Below are 23,051 nucleotides of genomic sequence, written 5' to 3' on the forward strand. Positions count from 1 at the left end.
TTTTTACTTTGCTTTTCTGTTTTGAGTGTCATTGCAACTACTGTATTGTAAATGATGGAAAATAATTGCATATGTTAAAAAAATATGAAACTTTATAAAGTAAAAAAAAATAAATAAAATTTTTAAATTAAAAAAAAGAAATGAACTTTGCTATCTGGGAGCATATAATAGAAAGATAGAAAATTATTACATGATTAATTAACCAACTAATGTATAAATTGCAGCTGTTATAATTTTTTTTGAGAGAGAGAGAGCATGAACGGGGTAGGGCAGAGAGAGAGACACACAGAATGAAGCAGGCTCCAGCTGTCAGCGCAGAGCCTGATGTGGAGCTTGAACTCAGGGATGGTGAGATCATGACCTAAGCTGAAGTCAGATGCTTAGCTGACTGAGCCACCCAGGTTTCCTGAATTGCAAATGTGATAAATGCTACAAAAACAGAAGTTGCTCTGAGCCTCTTAGGGGGCAAAATGCATTTATCTATTGCTTCAGTACCTGTAAGTAGTTTGGCATGTAGTATGTGCTCACTAAACCTTTGGAGACAGATTGACTATGTGATCCAAGAACCGTCATGCTAAAATCAAGCACTTACGTCAATGGTCTCTATATGAATTTCTAAAATCAGAATAATAGCATAGCTATACAAGGCAGTGTCATCAACTTCCATTCTGTTTTAGTTTCATACACTGTTACTCTACACCCAAGTTGCAAAATATATTATCTCAAGTAAAGTCCTGCAGAAATTCTATCTGCACATTAAGGAAATTTACCTCTGGTGATATTTGCAACAGAAAGGTCAACGGCTCAAACATTTCATTTATTATGTCTGCAGAAAATTAATAGGAATTTTGCTGACCAACTTTGCAACTTGGGTGGTTCCAAACACAAAACTGAACTCAATTTTTCCTCCAGAATCCTATTTTTATAATTCTGTTTTGCATTTATATCCTGCTTCCTATATAAATAGCTCTCTGTGGTGGCTGAACAATTTAATGTCATTTTATCGGAGTCTAGAAATCAACGCATTTGGGGAGTAAATAAATGCATTTCGGCCATATTAACTGTACACATTACTCTGATTTGTGTGACACTGAAACTTACCCACACTCAGACGCAAACTCATCTGGAGACACATAAATAAAAGACTGTCAAAAATATCCCCATTACTATCCAGTATCATCCAGTCAGTTCAGAAAACAATAACAATTGAAATATGTCTGTACTAGAAGACACCTTCCTTTTATTGCCCTAAAAGATATTTCTCTATGGCTTTATTTTGCTACAAGAGAGCAATGGGCAAACTCAGGGATGTTCTATTTCTTTTGCGAACCCAAGCTAATCAGCTCTCTTATAAGAAACGTCTCAGTGCATTCCCACTCCAAGATTTTGTTTGTCTATTGCTACTGGAACATCATTAAAAGAAAAGTCTTAAAGACTGTAAGTTTCTTCACATCACAGTCATTATGTGGTTTAATCTCTAGATGTTAAATTGGTAACAAAGCTCATCCCTCGCAAAAAAACAAAAACAGCCAAATGCATTTAACTCCAAAACACAATGTAAGTTAAAGAACTAATAAAGCTTCCTACTATTTAGAGTAGAAAAAAAAATTGTCTTATGGACATTAAAATTTATTCCCATTTTACCACTCTTGAGAATCAGTGATCTGAAGATTTTTGGAAAATTACATGTGCAGTTTGTCAAACTTTTTGTACTCAGGAATTAAGCATGTGTACCAATTGGAAGCCAAATTAATAATAAAATGAGAAATAATTGGTTGAAGTTTGGCATGAATGTTAGGAATATCCCTGAATGGATAAAGCATTGAAATAACAATTCACAACCACTGAACCTAATACGCTTCTACTCCTGTTACTTAGTTAATGGAGGAAAAATTGGGTGGGAATATTTTATTGTATGTTATATGTATGATTTGATTGGTGTCTTGGCATTATGTGATCTGTACTATTAGTGCCAAGCTGGAAAAGGGCAATCTGCCAGTATTTCACAGATTATGTTTGTATTTATGTTACCTCTTTCTGCATTCTCCAGGGTTGGCCTTTTAGAAGGAAGACCCGTGTTGATCAAATTTCAGGTCCAAATCCAGAGTGGAGGGGATGAGAGAGAGCCAATACATGGGTGCAGACTTCAAGTAGATCATAGCCACTAGAATGGTCATTTAAAAAAAATTAATGTTTTATTTATTTTTGAGACAGAGAGAGACAGAGCATGAGTGGGGTAGGGGTAGAGAGAGAAGGAGACACAGAATTGGAAGCAGGCTCCAGGCTCCGAGCTGTCAGCACAGAGCCCAACGTGGGGCTTGGACTCACAAATGTGAAATCATGACCTGAGCTGAAGTCGGAGGCTTAATCAACTGAGCCACTCAAGGGCCCCCAATGGTCATTTATAAAGAAACACATTATTTGAAGTTTAAGTGAGCTTGTCTTAGAAGATATTTAACAGTTTGAGTTGATTTTTTTTATATTAAAAAAAATTTTTTAATATTTTATTTATTTTTGATACAGAGAGAGACAGAGCATGAGAGGGGGAGGGGCAGAGAGAGAAGGAGACACAGAACCTAAAGCAGGCTTCAGGCTCTGAGCTAGCCATCAGCACAGAGCCCAACGCGGGGCTCGAACCCACAAACGTGAAATCTGACCTGAGCCGAAGCCTCCAGCTTAACCGACTGAGCCACCCAGGTGCCCCGAGTTGATTTTTTTTATAATCAGTTTGATTTTATTTTCTTAAATGTGTATTCAGTTATTTAGAGAGAGAGAACATGTGTTCACAGGAGGGGGAGGGACAGAGGAGAGGAAAAGAAAGAATCCCAAGCAGGCTCTCTGTCAGCCCGACACAGGGCTTGATCCCACGAACCTTGAGATCATGACCTGAGTCCAAGTCAAGAGTTGGATGCCTAACCACCAGAACCACTCAAGAGCCCTCTGAATTGATTTTTTAAAGCACTATCATATTTCCTTCTTTGATTTCTCAAGATCGTTCTTTAACACTTAATTTTTCTTTTAAGAACCCTACTAATCAGTTCCCTTCCAATGCAATTTGAAGATTTAAGTATTTTGCAAATACTAAAAAATATAGACATTTGAGAGGATTTCAGTTTATTTGTAAAGATTAAATTTTAAGACTCTTTTTATTTTAGCATTGTTTTAGATTTTCAGGATGGTTCTGAAGGTAGTACAGATTATCCCACACCCAGTTTCCTATTACTAACTTCTTACATTAATATGGTATATTTGTCACAATTAATAAGCTGATATTGATACATTTAAAAAATTTTGTAGTGTTTAGTTAATGTTTTGTTTTGTTTTGTTTTGTTTTGTTTTTTTGACACAGAGAGAGACAGAGCATGAGCAGGGAGGGGCAGAGAGAGAGGGAGACACAGAATCAGAAGCAGGCTCCAGGCCCTGAGCTGTCAGCACAAAGCCCAACACGGGGCTCGAACCCACCAGCCTTGAGGTCGTGACCTGAGCTGAAGTTGGAGGCTTAACTGACTGAGCCAGCTAGGCCCACCTATTTAATTATTTTGAGAGGGAGCGTGTGCACAATAGTGAGCAGCGGGGGAGCAGAGAGAGAGGGAGAGAGAGAATGCAAGCAGACTCTGTATTGTCAGCGCAGAGACCAATGTGAGGCTCGAACTTCTAAACCGTGAGATCCTGCCCTGAGCTGAAACCAAGAGTGGGATGCTTAACTGACTGAGTCACCCAGGTGCCCCTTAGTATTATTAACCAAATATAATCCACAATTCAGATTTCCTCAATTTTTTCCTGTAATGTTTTGTTCTGTTTGAGAAACCCATTCAGGATGCTCTGTGGCATTTAGCTGTCCTTATCTCCATAAGCTCCTTTTGGTTGAGACAGCTGTTCAGACTTTCTTTGCTTTTGATGACCTTGGAAGTGTGGAGGCGCACGGGCCAGGTATTCTGTGGAATTTTATGTAATTGAGATTTGTGTGATGTTTGTTATTGTTGTTCTCATTATTCGACTGAGGTGATATGATTTTGGCAGGAGGGACACAGAGCTAAAGTGCCATTCTCACCAGATTGTAGCGATATGCCTTTTTTCTGTTATTGACTTTGGTCACCAGGCCTAGGTAGTGTTTGTTAGGACCCTCCACTACCTTTTCCCTCATTTTCCACCTTTCCTTACTGGGATGATGGAAGGAAGTTTTTATGCACAGCCCCCACTGAAGGACAAAGGGTTAAGTTCTGCATCCTGATGATAAAGTATTTACATACATTATTTGGAATGCTTCTTCATAAGAGGAGTGTCTTTTGTCCCCCATTTCTTTATTTACTTATTCAATAATTAACTTATATTAACATGAGTGCATGGATATTCATTTTATACCTGAGTTACACTCCAGTAGTACTTTCATTGTTGGTCAAATGATTCCAGTTTTGACCACTGGGCACTCTTTCTGACTCTTGTGTTCTTTTGACATAGTCCTATTAATGCGGGACTGTTTTTTGAGTTCTTCTTCTTTAAAAAAAAATATTTATTTGTTTTGAGAGAGAGAGAATGAGCACCAGCAGGGGAGGGTCAAAGAGAGAGAAGAAGAGAGAGAGAACCTCAAGCAGGCTCTGCACTGTCAACACAGAACCCGATGCGGGTCTCAAGCCCACAAACAGTGAGATCATGACCTGAGCCGAAGTCAAGAGTTGGGCATGGAACCAACTGAGCCACCAGGTGCCCCGAGTTCTTGTCTTCTAACACTACAGGTTCACCTTGTATATTTCCTTCGTCCTCAAATCAGGCATTTCTCCAAGGAACGCTGGCCCCCTGGCTCCTTTCATTGTAGAATTATTTTGTTTTGTTGTGCCTTGCTTTGCTTTGTTTCATTCTGTGTTTGAGAATGGTACTAAAAACCAAAACCTGGTGTTCTAGGTCCTAGGGTGTTTAAGTATTGCCTCATGTATTACTGTAAAATACGAACTTGCTGCAGTGTGACCGTAGCAGATACCTTATTATTAATGATTGCCTTGTGCTTCTTATCCTAATATTTGCCTAAAGCAACTGTATGATATAAAATGGTGGTAAATTTTCCCCATTAAAGACTTGGTTTTGCCTCTCTTTTTGTCTTATTGTTTAAAATATCCTCACTTTCATAAAACCAATGGGAGGAATTGGGACAGGGGTGAATTAGAGGAACAGAGTAGAAACACGTTCACAGTCACCACAAGGCAAAGGTTTCCTCCCAATGTCCTCATTCAGCTTTGATAACAAATTCCTCAGAAGATGAGTGTTCTAGTGCCTCACACTGATTGCCTTCTAAAAGGGAAAAATAACTACATTTTAAGAGGCGTACGGAAATGCTACCCGTATGTCTCCTAAGAATACACACATACTCTCTTGTGAATACATTAAGTAATACATTCAGCAAATATGGATGTGCCCCCTATGGATAATTTACAGAAAGTTGTGTGTGTGTGTGTGTGTGTGTGTGTGTGTGTGTGTTGTGCACATACACGTACAGTTTGAGGAATCACAAATCCGTGATCTTTGTTTTTCTTACTGTTCATTTTGTCACTGGTTTTTATGCATGTGCTCATTTACGTTGCTTAGGGGGAGAGAAGGCTGTACATAAAAACAGATTATCTTTTAGAGCACTCCAGGGTTAGTTTCATTTTCCCCTCTTCTTTTTATGAAGAAAATGATAGGAGACATAAACCGGGGCCCTTAAAGAAGAAAATGCATGAAATGAAACAAGTAAGCTTTCAAAAATACGCAAAACACGACAGGCAGACCTCCAGCTTAGCAGGAGGGCTGGGGTCAAAATATGCACTGTGTATACGCCGCCCGGTATATCTTGGGCACTTAAAAAAGAGATAAAAGTGGTCTTGAAAGTGAATGAAGTTGACTCTCAAAAAAGTGGGTTTTAGATGTTGAATATTTAATTCTCTGATAAAAGGGACCTGATTTCCTGCACACGGCTGCCATAAATAAAAAAAAGCACATCTTAAAAGGGAAGCAATGAGCAGAAACTGACCTTTCTGTGAGCAAAGCAGATGAGAGAAGGTATTTGGCTAATCCCAGCTGTCTCTGATTGGCCAGACAGCACCGTGTTGAAAATGTCTCCATCTGGGCTAATCTGTTCTCAGTTGGATGAGCGGAGGCCTTCAGAGTTAACCTGACATTTAACAATAATTACCCTTTCGAATGACCCCGGCCCAATCGCCTCCTCTCTTAGAAATCTCTTTTTTTGTGTGTGTTCCTAAACCTCTTGACTTTTGTGTTAGAGATAGGGAAGAAAAAAAAAAAGATGAGATGATATTGCTTGTGTGTGTAAACACGCAGAAGTGGGGGTACGTGTGTATTTAGAGATCTATACATTATATACAAGTGCTTCTCTAATGCCATGCATGATAACTAGGGACCTCTGATTAGTAGTGGGGCCTGATTTAATGACTCCATTTTACTGTCCTGCATTGCGCCTTTTATCAATTCTGCCCAGTTATCAATGCCTTGTGGTATTAAAGAAAAAGGCATGGAGGGGAGGGGGGTGCGCGCAGGGGTGGGGACATAATATCACCAATTAAAGTGGGACAGAATTTGTTTACTGGCTACTTTATAAAAGTCAAAGTTCCAATCTGGCCTTGCTCCAGCGCTTGAATGTCCCTTATCAGACACCAGGAGAAATGGTGCATGAAAAGAGGTGCAGATAGAAAAACCAAGTTCAAGGGTCATGGAGGCTAACTGTAGATGAAATGTGGCCATTTCTTTTTCCCTGAGGCTGGCTTCATCTTTTCTTAGAAAGGTCATTGTGATAAAAACAAAAACACATCTTGGAAAGAAAATCCATTCTGGGATTTTCTTTGCTTAAAAAATATAATATGAAAGCCTTTCCCAGTTTAGACCCGCATTTTTCCAGAGCATCCCTATCCATGGGCCATCAGGAGAAAAGGCAATTTCTAACCCTCATATTTAGGAAGGAGCTTCCATGAGGCTGAAGGTTGGAATTGGATAGCCACCCAGAAGTTCAAGTATTTGCCGTCACCCTATGCAAAACAACGGGGTTGGTTAGTTCGGTAAAAGTGATGTGGAAATTCCACAAGCAAAATTTCCCTTAAGCTTTGTGTTATTGTATTTGTTAGGTCCCTCTCAATACCAAGAGAATACTTTCTTTTCAAATATTGCTCCCTGCTTCCTCGGTAACTAAGACAGAGAAAGCTAATACAAAAATGCCTAATATTATAGGCATAATATCCCTATGGAAGAAACTGCATCCTGTGGTCTTGCTCCTTCGGCAGAGTTTCTCTTGACTCTTGAGGCCCATGGAAGGAGGTTGGGGAGAGCGGGCACAGCTTCACGCTGGCCAGTTCCCTACGGCCTCCCTCCCAGGGCCTCAGGCCCACGTGTTTATAATCTGGGAAATTCTTTCTGTGAGAGAATCTCAAGACCCTTCCTACTTGGGAATGAATCATTCCACTTACCTACTTTCTAGGGTTTGGATTGACTTGACAGGTTGTTTTCTCTCATAGCCCAAATCCTAACAATGGTCATCACCAGCCTCCAACCTCACAGGGCTCTTACCATGGCCTGACTTTCATTAGCTACATCCCAAACTAGAAAAACAGAGGATTATGTCAAGATCCTGAAGGGGAGAAGAATATGTTGCCCCAAAACGTGCTGCTCTGGTATATTGACTATTTTAAGCTGTAGGTGCTTGAAAACTAGCAATTGTAAGGTGAGGCTTTCTCCGAACTCCCCTTAGGTGCCTAATGATAAATCCTCCAAAAGAACCTCAAAATTGTCATAAGTCTTCTTCCTGGGAGTTTCAGCAAGCAGGGAAGATTGATTCTTAACACAGGAGACGGGACCAGAAGTCAATAAATACCACACCCCGATCAACTTTGTCACAAACTATCACACCTCGCATCTATTCTTTTAAGGCCCCTTCATCTTTCTGAAAAATCACATTTCCCCCAAATCCTTCCTCTCCCCTAAGAGGCCATCCTCTCCTTTCCCCTCTCCCTACAAAATGACTTTTAATCCCAAATTCTTAAGTCACTTTATTGAGTTACTCATTTTTCCTGGTTATCTCCTTTCTATAAATGAGATACATCCTACTAAACTTTTGCTCATTTTTATTTTGTTACTTTGTTTCTTTATTATAGGGGTGTCAGCTATGAACTCAGAAGGGTAGAGGAAAAATTGTCTTTTCTTCTCCACCATTCCATTCTTCATAATGGAATTCATAATCATAGAATCATTAGATTCTATCTAATATCGAGAGATTTTTTTCCTCCATGTGTAGTCACTTCAAAAATAAGAAGTATTACTTCACCTTTCTTCTAGGGTCAGCCCCCAAGAACATCGAAAACCCTCAATAAAGTGGCATTGTTATTATTAGCATTATTTGAATCATTAAACAATTGCTATACTTATAACGGGAATTTGTTGGCGTAAGTGGTACCCAAAAGTATCTCTTTGGCACGCTCAGAATCTTCATTATCTCAGAGTTTAAGTTGAAAGTAAATCATTTTAGTTGGGTAGGCAATGCTGGCAAACTCCACTGGCTATACTGCAACAACCGGATGATTGTCAAATTGCAAAAATTATTTGCTAAATTGGCCTTACCATATGACTCCTCAAATTCTCCGCTTTCTGATTAATAAGAGAAAAAAATGTACTTATCGTTATTAACTACATAACAAAGACTTTCTTCATTCAAAAACAGTATCTTAAGTATCTGGGCATTTTGATATAATAAATTATGCTTATTGGAGAAAGTTTGGAAATAATCGAATAGTTGAAGGAAGGATGAAAGGCCTTTAGCTGGTACCATTCCTTCCTGTCTCTAAAAAAATGGTAGAATAGTGATAGATAAATCATATTAAATTTCACTGGGAATTAACTAAAAGCCAGAGCAAATTTTCTTCAGAGACGATTTCGTTTAATTCCCCCAAACAATTCAATTCAGGAAGTATTATTGCTTTTGATTTTTAGATTTTAACAAACACATTCAAAGAAGTCATGGGATTTGTCTGAAGCAGTTTCCCAACCTCAGCCATATGGACCTTTTGAGCTAACAAATCCTTGGTTGTGGGGACTGTCCTGTGCATTATAGGATGCTAAGCGGCATCTCTAGCCCACTAGATGCCACTGTCATTCTCTCCCCAGCTGTGACAATAAAAACGTCCCTATGTATTGCCAAATGCCCCCTGCACAGCAAAATCATCCCTGGTTGAGAAACACTGATTCAAGGTCAACCCTATGGAGATGGGCAGGAATAAAAACCAATTATACCCATCTTTGCAGCTGTGATCCTATTTCAAATATATTTCACATTTTTTTCCTATCTTGACAGGGCTGTATCATTTCCCTTTTATTCCACTTTCCTTTTTTTTTTTTTTTTTTGGATAATACAAATAGGGCTTTAATGATCCTCTTTACACATAATCTTGTTTTCTTCTATCTTTATGATTTTCCTTATGGTATGTTTCCCAAGCTGAAATTTCTGAGTCATAATGTGTGAAATTTGTAAGATTTTTTATATACATGCTCATGGTAGTTGAATCAACTTTTATTCCAACCAATCTTGTATGTGAGCGTCCTCTCTCCTCCCCTGCCCCACCATGTTTATTTGAAGTAAACTGTTGGCCTTAAAATTGTGTGGCCCTCAAACATCCAAGGTGGGTTATAATGTCCCTTGAGAAATAAAAGTACGTGTGTCACCATTAATGTCGTTAGTGCAATAACTTTTACATAAAATACAGCAGTTAGTCCCAACTAGAGCTAGCCTACTAATATTGAATGTCCTTGCCCTTCTGAATCCCACTAGCCATCCACAATACGCTAGGGAAGCTCTATCCCATGAAACAATTTATTATTAACACTTCTGAGATGAGCCATTATCTTCTGTATTGTGGTGAAATCCACTAGTCTCTACTGTCTCCATGGGATCCCAAGAGCTAACATCTGTACCATATCTTATATATTTGCTTGACTCAGAGTTACGCTGTTTTATATATACCTCATTTAATCTCATGGAAAATGTCATTATTTTGCATTTTGAGATTTAGCATTAGTTATTTATCCACATTCACAGAAAGCTGTCACACAATATTTTAAACGAAATCTTGGCTGTTTGGATTTCTACCGAAGTAGTAGATATCTCCTCTGACAAAAGCCTTAAAGTTTCCAGATACCCTGAAGATATTTCTATAACCAGCAGCACAAGTCACACGTGAGAACTTGCTAGAATTGCAAATCTAATTCTCTGGGAGTGGGATACAGCATCCCTGTGACAAGCCCTCCAAGTGATTCTGAAGCATGTTCAAGTTCGCTGCCACTGCTCTCCCAAATGACTTCCCCCTCTACCCCCTGCCCCACCGTGGCCAGTAATATCTGTACCTGAATATAATTTGTGGGAGGACAAGGGGTCAAACAAAAAATACCAAATGTAAGAAGGGTTTTCTGCTTTTACCCTGACTTCACAAAAAAAAGTCTGTTTCCACATTTCTCCAGTTTTCCTCTTTGCTTCCTCTCCACCCAATTTGGAGCTTACCTTCTGTCTTTTTACACCTCTTTCTGCATTCCTCCCTATTATCAAGATTGATTTACACAAGACTTTTGCCTGGCCTGAGGCCGAAGAGAAGGATGCCTTAGGGCCAACAATTCTAATTCCGCTTTTTTCACTGACCACCATTGCGTTGAAATGACAGTAGTCAATTGTGGTGACCTGTTGTTTCCCGGACAAGTTTCCCTGTATTGTTGAGCCACCATATGGCCTGACTGTACTTATCGAGCTTTTTTTGTTTCAGTTGACTACCTTTCCCAAGTAGGGAAACTGAAGTTTCCAAAAAGAGATCTCTTCAGACCACTGCATTTTCCACTTTCACAGTCAATTAGTAATGGCTGCCAGAGTTGGTCAGGGCAGAAGAATTGGAGCACTGCCCTTGAGAAAATGCCACGATGAGATATTGCTGGAGAAGCACACGTCGTCAAAGGTAATAAGATAACGGAGGCCTTCTTACTTAGGCAAAAGCATGGGATGACAGGTATGAAACCTCTTAGACATGCATAGCTTTACCATGGACTTCAGCAACTAGGCTAATGAAAATGAAATAAACAGCACAACCTGGAAATATTTGAGACTGGGAAATGAATTCAGCGTAGGTCATGAAGTCCGCACTCATACACGAATTCTACCCCGGGGCCACGCATGTCAAACAAGGTGTCTTAATCACTCATCACAAACCATCTATGAGGTTCACTGACAGGTCATAAGAGTGGCCTTTCACTCAGAGTATTTTAGGGTCTTATTTCACTCTTGGGGGCTACTTGGAGAACCCCAAAAGGGCAATGCACTATTCCTTCTTCACAATACGCAAATCTGTATAGCAAAAACATATGCATTAGTGACTCATCTCTACCGTGCTATTTTCTCTGTGGCATAATAAAAGTAGTTAATTAGATCACACTAGAACGCCTATCAGGAAACTGCAGAAGTAGAAATGGCCCCTTTTAAAGCTATGGAGCAGAGACAAAGCTCCTTGGGAAATTCGTCTGAAATGAACTCGTCTAAGAAGACATTTACCTGCATCATTCCTTTCATCTACACCCCTCTCCGCGGGCTTTATTTTTTAAGTCACCCAGACCTTGTCTCCTCGTAATGTCATAATCAGCAGGCTGAAAGCAAGGTTGCTGATAATTGTTCTTTATGTTGCTCTTTGTTTAGTATCTGATTCAATACATCTGTGTGGACACCATTCCATCACCTTCTTAGTAACAGAGGTGAAAAAAATCAATGGCAATCAGATTACCTTGTTAACAGAAAGGCTAAAGGGCCAGTGTGTTAAGTTCACAGTGCATCACCTTTCATTTAAAACATTTCACTTTTTTTTATTATTTATCTTTATTATTATTTATAGCACCCAGCCTGGAGCGTTTCCTAACACCGAGTACAGCTCTGCATTTGTCTTCTGCAGAACCAAGCATTTCTGCCGCATCACAGACTAGGTCGGGGACCCCTCCTGCGGATCCGATGAAAAGCTCGCAGCGAGCCTACTGGGGCCATTTCTCACAAAGTGCTTTGGACCCTTCCCGAAGGACTCTACTTGCGAGGCTGATTTTGCGTTCTGAGTTGTCATAGGACATCGTATCTACTGTCGTGTTTGTTATTTACTGTTGGTCCTTATTAAGATCACCGCTTGTACCCACAGCAGCAGTGTGCCCTGAACTGGATAAGGAGCATTATCATGTGCCCCAGGAACAAGAGCTCTCAACAGAGAGCTTCCAGATGAAAGACCAGAGATGGGACTGCAGAGGCCAAAACAATAGGAACGGATGCAGGGTAGTCATGCGCAGAGGCTCAGATGAGCCCCACAAGCGGAAGTGCTTTGAAGAAGGGTGAGCTTGGGGAAGGTTTTGGCAAGCCCAGAAGGATGTCGTGTTATTACAAATACATTATGGTTTGAGCTTAATGGATAATTCAACATTTATAAAACAAACAAACAAACAAACAAACAAAACCAAAGTCAGCATCAAACTCAAAACTCTAAAATAAACTGAAAGACCTAAAAGGCATGTAACAGGAGGATGGGTCCATTCTTATTGGTTAAAGATTGAATATTCTTGACCCTTCATTACAATAAAATGGGTCAAATGTCTGCTGCCTGTGCCCAATTCGGAGACCTGCAAGTGTCCACGTGGGTTCCATGAGCTTGAGCTTGTGCCTCAGCATCCTTGGGGTGTCACAGGCTCTCAGGAACCTCTGGGGCCTGAACTTGGCCTGAGCGTCAGGAGGCAAGGCCCTCAAGCAAGCTGAAGGTGAGATGGTTCTGGAGGTGGGTCTGAGTAGGGAACTGATTCCGCTGTGGACTTTGTTTTGTTTTGTGTTGTATTGTGTTGAGGGAACCCAAAGCAAACTCAGATTGTAGGTGGCAGTCATGCTAAATATTCAGATTTTGGACCAAATTCAGCCGGTCATGCCCGCTGGAGCCTCGGGTTGGCCGCGAGGTCAACAGGCGGTCAGAAGTTCGGTAGCACTTAATAACTGGTAATACTTGGTAATAACTGTTAGCCCTTGCTTTCTGAGATCCACAAAATGTAGAAACTTCATTCCTCTGACTTCATAATGTGCTCAATGACATTTCTACCAGAATTCCCTTTTACTCAATGGACTTGGAAGATTGGAAGCTCATCTCCTGTTAACCTTGAGTGGTAGAGTCTGAGTTTGCACTCAGGTTTGTTTGACTTAGTGACTAATTTGTACCACCCCACTGTTGGTTCTCAGAGTGCGGTCCCTGGACTGATAGCATACCATCCACATCCCCTGGGAGCTTGTTAGAAAGCACATTTTCATATAAGAAAGTTTGTACAAGTAGGCACAAATGATTAGCCTCATTCTTTCAGAGAACTATGCTTTCCCCAGTGGACTTTTTAGGTTTCTGCAGACCTACTGAACCAGGATCTCTGGGCACGGAGTCCAACAGTCTGTGTTTTAATAAGACCTCCAGCTGGTTCTGATGAACACAGACATGTCTGAACCACACAATCCATCAGGAGTGATTCCCGATGAATGGAGTGTCTCCATCAGGGATGCTGCCCGTGTCTTCACTGTCATTAGAACTTCTTTGTTTTCTCTTCTTACTGTCAGTGTGTCATTGAATCTACAGGGTAAGTGGGGAGGTGCCATGTAATTCCCAAGGTCCCCCTTCCCACCCTTAGAAACTCTAAAAAAGGGGCAGCATTCTGAAATTAACAAAAGAAAAAAATGGAGAAAAGAGAAACAGTGAAACAAAACAAAATTCCACCTTCGTGAGTTTAACTAAAAACGTGGCTCCTTATATCCGTCTCCCACATGTTTTAGTTTTCTTTTTCTACTAGGATCTCAAAGGAGCACCACAAATGGTCAAGGCCTTATAACCCATTTTTTTCCCTGAAAAAATCGAGAAATTGGGACATGGCCACCTGACTTCACATATGAGTATCCAAACAAGCTTCACACTCCAATCTTCCTACAGGGAACCTAGTATTTTTCTGTCACATGGAATGATGGGAAAGACGTGACAGGAATGTGTGGACTACAGAGGTACAAGTTTCATGGTCATGTTTTCATTAGCAGTAAGTTCAACCCATATTTGAGATGCAAAATCAAAGGCACGTGGAACTTAGCATCAAAATGTATATAATACCTACATATAAATTTATATAGCATGATCTTGATTTGAGACATAGATTACAAGCTTACAAGCCATGACATCTCCTACATCCTCGAAGTGTCACGTCCACCTTCAGATCTGAGTCTTCGCCCATATTCATGTACTTGTTGTAACTGCTTTCACTGATCAAGGAAAATGATGAAATCTCATCAGGTTTTATTTGTGCTGTCAGCGCCCAAATCTTACTTATCTGTCCCTTTTTATTTTTTTCTTTTTGAAGTTTATTTGTTTATTTTGTGAGAGAGAGACAGAGGAGAGAAAGAGAACATGAGCGAAGGAAGAGCAGAGACAGAGGGAAAGAGAGAATCTGAAGCAGGTTCCATGCTGTTAGCACAGAGCCCAATGTGGGGCTCAATCCCATGAACTGTGAGATCACGACCTCAGCTGAAATCAAAGGTTGGAAGATTAATGTACTGAACCACCCAGGCAACCCTTATATATCTCTGTTCTCTAATAAATACATCAGGCTGCATATACCTCACCCATAGAACTTAATCATGCTATGCTGAAACAATCCACTGTTTTACTTCTCTATCTCTTTGCTTTTAGTTCCTTGAAAGCTGGGACTTTGTTTTGTTTTTTTGTTTTTCTTTTTTCACGTGTACCATCCCAGGACCCAGTAGGGATTCCAGCTGATCTCAAACACCTGAGAAATATTAGTGCAAAACCTTTTGAGGAGGTCGTGGACCACCTTGGCTGAAATCAAGAAGTATTGGGTATAAATTAAAGACTGGGGAGAGGACAGAAGGCCTTAAATAGATGGTTACATTCTTCAGGCTTTATCCCAAAGCAATAAATATTTATTGAGGGTGATATGTGGAGTGTTTGAGAAAGACTAATCAGGTGGAAAGCAGTATGAGTCACGGACAAGGAAAGAAGACAGAAGATATTGCACAAATTAATAGACCCCTCAACTGCAGTTGTAGAGGTCAGAGGAGGAGAAAGGAGACATTACCAAGGAAATGTCAAAATACCAGTGGGTCCGTCCTTCAATATCAATCGTTTGTTTGCAAGTGGTATTGTAAGATCTCAAAGGCTGACACTACTTTGTTATTTTTGGTGCACTAAACCTGGTCTACTTCTAGAGATCTTGATGAGCTACATGAATATGAGGCAAATAGGTTTATTAGTTAGTGGAAAAACTGCTCAAGCAAGGATTTATTAGTAATACAGTTGCCTTTATCAATAGCCATAGTGATCAGATACATTTGGTGTTGATCCCAAAGATAACATTTTGATGAAATGAGTTAGGTATATACTTTGGTATTTTTAACTAAAAAAAAAAAATTATATCAATCATCCCATCAACATCTGGTCCTTTCTCTGTTTACTAACCAAAAGTATTTTTAATGTTTATTTAGCAAGAAAATAAATTAAGCGTATTAAATCCCAAAGGAAAAACAAGATACAGGAGAGGAAGGAAAAAAAAAAGAGGCAAATGATTGATTAAATTTACCAGGGCCTTCATTTTTCATTCATTGATGTATGTTTAAGTATCCTTCAGTTTTAACTGGGTTTCAGGTTGAATCACATATAACTACTAGGAACCTCTTCACCACAGAATCCCATGGCTGGAGTCATTTCAATTAATTAAGTGTTACAGAGGTTAGTAACGATTTTAGGCTGCACAATGAAATTATTTCATGAAGTGGCAAGTTTCTCATGTGTTTTTCTCTTCCTTCCTCTGGATTATGGCAGGCAGAAATTGAATTTTGTCAATAGATTAGAAAGAGCCTTATCCAGGGAATGACTTCAAAGACAAATCCAATGCCTTGTGTAAGAAAGGAAGAAAAATAAATAATCACATATAATCCAAAGTACTTCACTGCCAGATGAGAGGTTCTTACAACTTCCTGAAGGTATGTTAAAGAAGTGATAGCATTATAAAGTTTCCCATCATTCTAAAGTTTATGAAAAGTTGAAGAAAATCAGCTTTTTGTTCAATTCTTAATACCTCACATAAAAAAATAATGCAATGCAGACAAAGAAAAACATACCTCAAGTAATCAATAAATATAATTGAAATCATTGTGAATCCCAGCAACTATGGCACTATATTAATTGAAATTAAGAACAGTTGAGGGGCGTCTGGTTGGCTCAGTTGGTTGAGCGTCAGACTTCAGCTCAGGTCATGATCTCACGGCTCATGGGTTTGAGCCCCGTGTCGGATTCTGTGCTGACAACTGGGAGCCTCGAGCCTGCTTCAGATTCTGTGTCTCCCTCTCTCTGTGCCCCTGCCCCATTCATGCTCTGTCTGTCTCTCTCTCAAGAATAAATAAACATTAAAAAAATTTTTTTTAAAAGAATACTTGAAAGACTATGATCTTATACTCAGGTGCTTTGTAGTCTTATTCTCTATTCAAGATGTAGACAGAAGCAATACTTAAAAATAAAGGCAACACACTTTTATGTAATTAAAGTGTTTCATACTTTTATGAATGAATACTCATACAAAAGTATTTCATACTTTCATGAAACAAAGCAACAACTTACACAGTGGAAGGGAAAAGGGTATAAAAGATGTTTTAAAAATTAAAATTAATAAATGCTTACATTGTGACACACCTTGTGCTAACAATTCTAACTAAAATAAGTCATTGTTTTTTCTACCAAAAAGGTAATAGCAACAAAAAAATGGTTACATTTGCCAAAATTGAGAAAACACATGTGGAATAAAAGAAATGAAAATCTTCTGTAAATTGACTATCTATTAACCGACATTAAAATTTTAACATATAGCATTTTTTCCAGAATTTCTTATGATAATGGCATATCAATATATATTGATCATATCATGTAAGCAATTTAAAGGAATTTTTCACTTAACATCATGAGCACTTCTCCATGTCGTTAAATATTTTTTTCTGTAACATTATTGTAAATCTCTAAAACATTCCACTTTATGGATATGCCCTCATTTATTTAATTACTCTTTGAGTCACTCTTAAGTTATCTCATTTAATTTTAGCAAACTTTGATTTTAAAAGAAACTTTCTCACCTCATGTCTCTATACCGCAATACTATATTTATTTGCTATATTTAATTATTATTTTATATGTACATAAAATTACTAAATCAGTGACTCGAAATTAACATTGTGCCTGAAATATGACGAAATGTGAAGTTTTGTCATGTGACCCTAAATTCCTGGAAAATGTTATATGCATGTGAGCCATTCTCTTAATGTGATGCAGATGGTAGAATCAATAAATATTTATCGTTGATCACAAAATTTTATATCAAGCACATACCTGTTCTTTGCACCTGCACATAGGGAATAAAGGAAGAGAGGTTTGCTTCACTCAGTGTACTAACTTGCAAGCTGGGTAATCGATAAGAAAAGTAGAGAATTAGAACTAAGGCAAGTAAGTATTTTACTCTGGAAGCTAAAGAGATAAATGACAAATAAAGAAGGAAGTAAATTGGTTCAAACACATGGAGATTAAAGACAGGACATTGTATTTGATGAAATTCCATAAAAGAGGATGATGATGTCATTAAAACCAGAGAAAAGAAAAGACATAACAGGGTAATAGTATTTCAATAGAAACATTATTATAAGTTATGCTAGAGGAGAAAGTAAGCAAGGACTTCTGTTTTTAACCTAGAGGGAGTAACAGAAAACAGATTTGCTCTCTTGTCTGAAACAACCAAAAAATCCAGACAAAACAGACAAAAGAATTGTTTCCATGGTATCAGATGCCAGACAGAAAAACAGTTTTGCCTAAGAGATACGAAACAAAATCGGATGAGCCTTATGACTTTCGAGATCACTGCCTTGAGGAGGTTTCCGGGCTTCGGAAGAAAGGAGAGATGCCAGGCAGAAGACGGCCATCTTTCCAAGCTGAGGACACAGAGATGAAGGTCTGGAGAGGCCCATTTGGGGAGAATGAAAAGGATAGGAACCATGAAATAGAGGGCGAAAGAAAGTGGGAATTTCAAAGATCTGCAGAGAGCTCCCCTTGAGCATTCAGCAAGGTGCTGAGCAGAACAAGTGTGTGATGAATATATCCCAAGTTAGGGAAAGAACCACTTGAAAGGATTTGCAGGACAGTGTCCAGCATTGCACAGGGTTGAAAAATAGCACTTGCTCCCTATTGCCAAGCTGAAAAACTTCATAATGTAGATATTACTGCATGTTTATTTTAAATAAGTCTTTTTTTTTAATGTTTTTTTATTTATCTTTGAGACAGAGGGAGACAGAGCATGAGCGGGAAGGGAAGAAGAAAGAGAGGAAGACAGAATCTGAAGCAGGCTCCAGGCTCTGAGCTAGCTGTCTGCACAGAGCCCGACATGGGGCTCAAACCCACAAACCATGAGATCATGACCTGAGCCGAAGCCAAATGCTTAACCAACTGAGCCACCCAGGCGCCCCTGCATGTTTGTTTTAAAGTTTATTTATTTATTTTGGCACAGAGAGAGTGTGCAAGTGGGACAGGGGCAGAGACAAGGGAGAGAGAGGAAAGAATCCCCAGCAGGCCCCACACTGTCAGTGTAGAGCCCAATATGGGGCTCAAACCCATGAACCATGAGATCATGACCGAAGTCAAAATCAAGGGTCAGATGCTCACCCAACTGAACCCCCCAGGCACCTCAGAAATGACTGGATGGTGATAAGAGTCTTAGTACTGGGGAATATTTGGCCTTAGATACTGCTCTGACCTTGACTGACAAATATTAAAAGCAAGACACAAAAGTATTGAACTGTGTTCAGGTAACCTAACTGCATCCTAGAACAGAGTTCAAGAATATTTACAAGAATACCAAATTACCCAACACTCAACAAGTTAAAACTTACAACGCCTGGTATCTGATGAAAAATACTAGGAATAGAAGCAAGCAGAAAACAGGAACCATTATCATGAGAAAAAGTAATCAGGTAAATCAATACTGAACTGATAGAGATTTTACAATTTTCAGACATAAACATCAAAATGATATGCCTCTAATTTACATATCCCAGAGGTGAATAATAATATAAAGATGTTAAAAAAGGACCCAAATCTGAATTTTAAAGAAAAATTCCATAATCTCTGAGATAAAATGTACAGTGGATGGCTGTCTCAGGCAGCTTGAACTGCTACACCAAATTACATAGATTAAATTATATGCATGTATTTCTCACTGTTCTGGAGGCTAGGAAGTCGGAGATCAAAGTATGAGAAGATTCAGTGTCTGATGAGTACTCTCTTCCTGGTTTGCAGACATTGATCTTATGATGAGTACTCTCTTCCTGGTTTGCAGAGAAAGCTGCTGTCTGATATGTTCTTATAAGGGCACAAATCTCATAATGAGGAGACCAGGCTCTTCTAAACCTAGTTACTTTCTAAAGTTCCCATCTCCAGATATATAACATTGGGGGTTAGGGTTTCAACACATGAATGTGTGACAAACATAGTAGAATCAACAGCAGATCAGACATTGCAGAGTCAGTGAATTTCAATACAAAATAATAGAAACGATTCCAAAAATAAACACATAGAGGAAAAAAAGAATTTTAAAAATAAGAAAAAAAAAAGATAAATGTTTCTATTTGACCGACATGGGACAATTCTTGTATGCTATTTGTTTCACTACAGATACAAGAGAAAAGTATCCTTGAGCTTTCTGTCTGAGTAGAGCAGCCAAGATTGAATGGGGGAATAAAATAATTACAAAATATTTGAGGGGGGGATAATTTTTTTTGCAACTCAGAAATAACCTCGGAAATAGCAAAGAGCTTGGTTATACCAAGAAAAGAATCCAAAATGTGAATGTTTTTACAGAAAACGGTCAACTTCAAGGGACCCAAACATACACATAACTGGAGTTCTTGAAGAAGGTGAGGAGACAGAATAAAATGCATTTGAGTTAAATCATGACCAGAAATTTTTTCAAACTTGATGAAAACCATAAACTTCCAGATCCAAGATGTTTAATAAAGTCCAGAGATGAGAAAAATTAAAGGAGGCATAGATTGGAATCGAAAATCTTAAAAGCAGCCAGAGTTAAACAAGCAAACAAATAAATATATAAGGGGGGAGAGCGGAAAAAATGTTCAGAAACCAAAATAAGGATGGCAGAAGAATTATTTTGTAATAATGCAATGAGAACTCAGTGGAACAATTACTTCAAATTACTTGAATTATATACCTATAGAAAATACATTGAAAAAACAAAGGCAAAGTGATACTTTAATTAATAGTAAAGACTCAATTAAAAAGACTCAAAGAAGGGCGCCTGGAGGGTTCAGTTGGTTAAGTGTCTGACTTTGGTTCAGGTCATGATCTCACGGTCCGTGGGTTCGAGCCCCGTGTCGGGCTCTGTGCTGACAGCTAGCTCAGAGCCTGGAGCCTCTTCAGATTCTATGTCCCCCTCTCTCTCTGACCCTCCCCTGCTTGTGCTGTCTCATCTCTGTCTCTCAGAAAAAAAAAAAGACTGAAATAAAAGGTGAAAAAATTAATGGAAGTACTTCAGTGCTGGGATGAATTTATAAAGGTGCTGAGTGGTGATACAGAGAGGTCAATGCCATGGAAATGTAGCAGGATTCTTGCACAGAGAGTCGTGACATCAAGGTTTTTCTTTCCAGGAAGCAAGTTTATTCGTGTGGGCACCTGTCAGTTGGGCTCTTACCCGAAAGACTGAGCCCTGAATGCCATGTGACATAGTTTTTTATATACTTTTTACTTCTTTGTCTCCCATATATAGTAACACACAAACATGCAGTCTGATTACTTGGTCTCATGTTACAAGGTATGAAGGATGTCATCACATATGCGTATAAACAAGTTTCCTTGAAGTTTTTTTTGTTTGGTGGGTTTTCTGTTTGCTACCACAGAAAGAGAGGTCTAATGTTACAGTTCCCCTAGTGATGAGAGGCAAGGCATGCCATGCAGGGCCACAGGAGAAGCACCAGTGTGAGCAGGAAGGAGCAAGAAGAAAGCCTAGGGTCGCAGCCTTTACTGTGTGTTTTTGGGCAAAGGCAGTGCAGGACAATCAGCCTAGGTTTCACTAATTTGAATAATTCCAGAAGGCTTTGGGTCCTTGGAATGGCTGTTAGTCATTGGTTTCTGCTTCTGGATCATTTTAGGGTAGGAAACCAATTGGGTTGATGTGTGAGTTAAATAAAGGAGGTGGTCAGAGGTATGGACACAGGATTGGTTGTATAAGAAAGGCAGACTCCCCCATAAGTTGTTTATTGTCTCTAGGAATTAGCAAACCCAGGAGCGGCAGTCTCTTCCTGCCAGCAAGGACCCCCCAAAGATATCAAAACATCATAAAAAATTTAAAAAAAAACTAAAAATTTGATGAACAAAACTTACCCTGTGCTATTCAACATAGGACATTTTATATTCATATTAAGGAAATTTGGGGGGGAGGGTGAAAGTGGAAACTTTTAGAGCACAGGGCATATCTTGCCCTAAACAGCATAAAAAACATTTCATTATGAAAGTAGAAAGGTAATAGAAGTATAAAGAGTCTGTGCAGGCCAGCCAATAACTAAGTTTTCCATTTATATGGCATCTGCTAGGAAAACAGACTTGGAATGTTTGCCTTTAATATTTTGGTGGATTGTAAAGTGTGTTAGAAATGTGTTCGAGTCAAGGTGGCAGGTCTGGAAGTCATGTTATTGGAGGATGTGAACTGATAAGATAGGAAAGCGTACGTAAAGATTAGTGATGTTTGCAGATAGCTGTTGTAGGCTAGCTTATGGAATGTAATAAGTTAAACTTCTTATGGAATGTAATGGGTTAACGTCTTCTGGAATGTAATGGGTTAACTTATGAAATGTACTGGATGATTTGCTACAAAAGTTTCCCCTATCTTTTTCTAAGGTCTGATCAAGGCCACGCCTACAGAGAAATTGCTTAGTCACTGCCCCACTATGATTGGTCATTTTAGAAGAACAAAGAACAAACTTGATAGGTTCCCGCCAAAACAGGTGACTGGCATGTCACAATGTAATTGGCTATCATAGAATCCTATGTATGTCTGTATAACCTCAATGTAACTTTTGTTCAGGGCCATTCTCTGCTCCTTACCATCTGGAGTTCAGGTTTGACCTGGCCATAAATCAAGTTTAGCCTTGTTTCAGTTCAGTGTTTGGTGTTCTTTTCAACATCAACCTGCAACAGTAGCCAAGGAGAAGGAGTGGTCATGGCTGGAGATGCAGGGCAGAAGGTCAACAGTGGAGCCATGGAAGAAGGAACTGGCGGAGGAGGGTGGGATGAGAGTTCCTTTCCCCAAAGGATTAGGGCTTGGCTAATATGAGACAGGTGCCTTCTCTGAGGAAAACAATGATCTCCATTAGTTGTTAGAATAGCACAGATAGGAGCAACCTCTACCAGATTTTCCTTTAGACCTGAGAGTGTGAGCTCACATGCTTGAGCAGCGTGTATACCAGAATCAGGAGTTCAGCAGACAGCAAGCTCAGAAACATAATGGAATCCTTTTGATCTAACTGAAGAAGAGAAGCAAAACTGTCCTGGGTCCTAGTTGTGTCCTAGAAGAAACAGCCCATGGGTATTGCTGGCACAGAGATTTTAGTGCCCAAGGTGATCTTGCCTCTGTTGCAGGGAAGGGTCTTGGGTTGGGGTGAGGTCATCTGAGTCAATGTCATGTCCAGGGATGAACTTCTTTTTTTTTTTTTTTAATTATCAATTATTTAAATTTATTCAAGCAGATAATTTCATTTTAAAGTGAGGACGTTGATGAATACATTCCCTTTAGAAATATTCTAAATGTAATTTTAGATGTAACATTGCAAAAAGGTTTATACAAACTGACCCTATTTTTTTTTTCTGTTTCATGTAATTAGACTTATACAGAAATTAGAAGGTTAAGTAACAACTAGTTAATCACCTAATTTCACAGCTATCTGAAGGGGCGAT

At 39.2% G+C, this 23,051-nt stretch overlaps 1 non-coding gene across 1 annotated transcript; it reads left to right on the forward strand.

Annotated features, from left to right (window-relative positions):
* Positions 1–19,704: 19,704 nt before the first annotated feature.
* Positions 19,705–19,831, forward strand: LOC115303226. The gene has a single exon (XR_003913918.1). It is a non-coding gene; the product is annotated as a small nucleolar RNA SNORA31 (small nucleolar RNA).
* Positions 19,832–23,051: the final 3,220 nt, after the last annotated feature.

Source organism: Suricata suricatta, chromosome 9 (genome assembly GCF_006229205.1).
Source record: "Suricata suricatta isolate VVHF042 chromosome 9, meerkat_22Aug2017_6uvM2_HiC, whole genome shotgun sequence".
Classification (NCBI taxonomy): Eukaryota; Metazoa; Chordata; class Mammalia; order Carnivora; family Herpestidae; genus Suricata; species Suricata suricatta.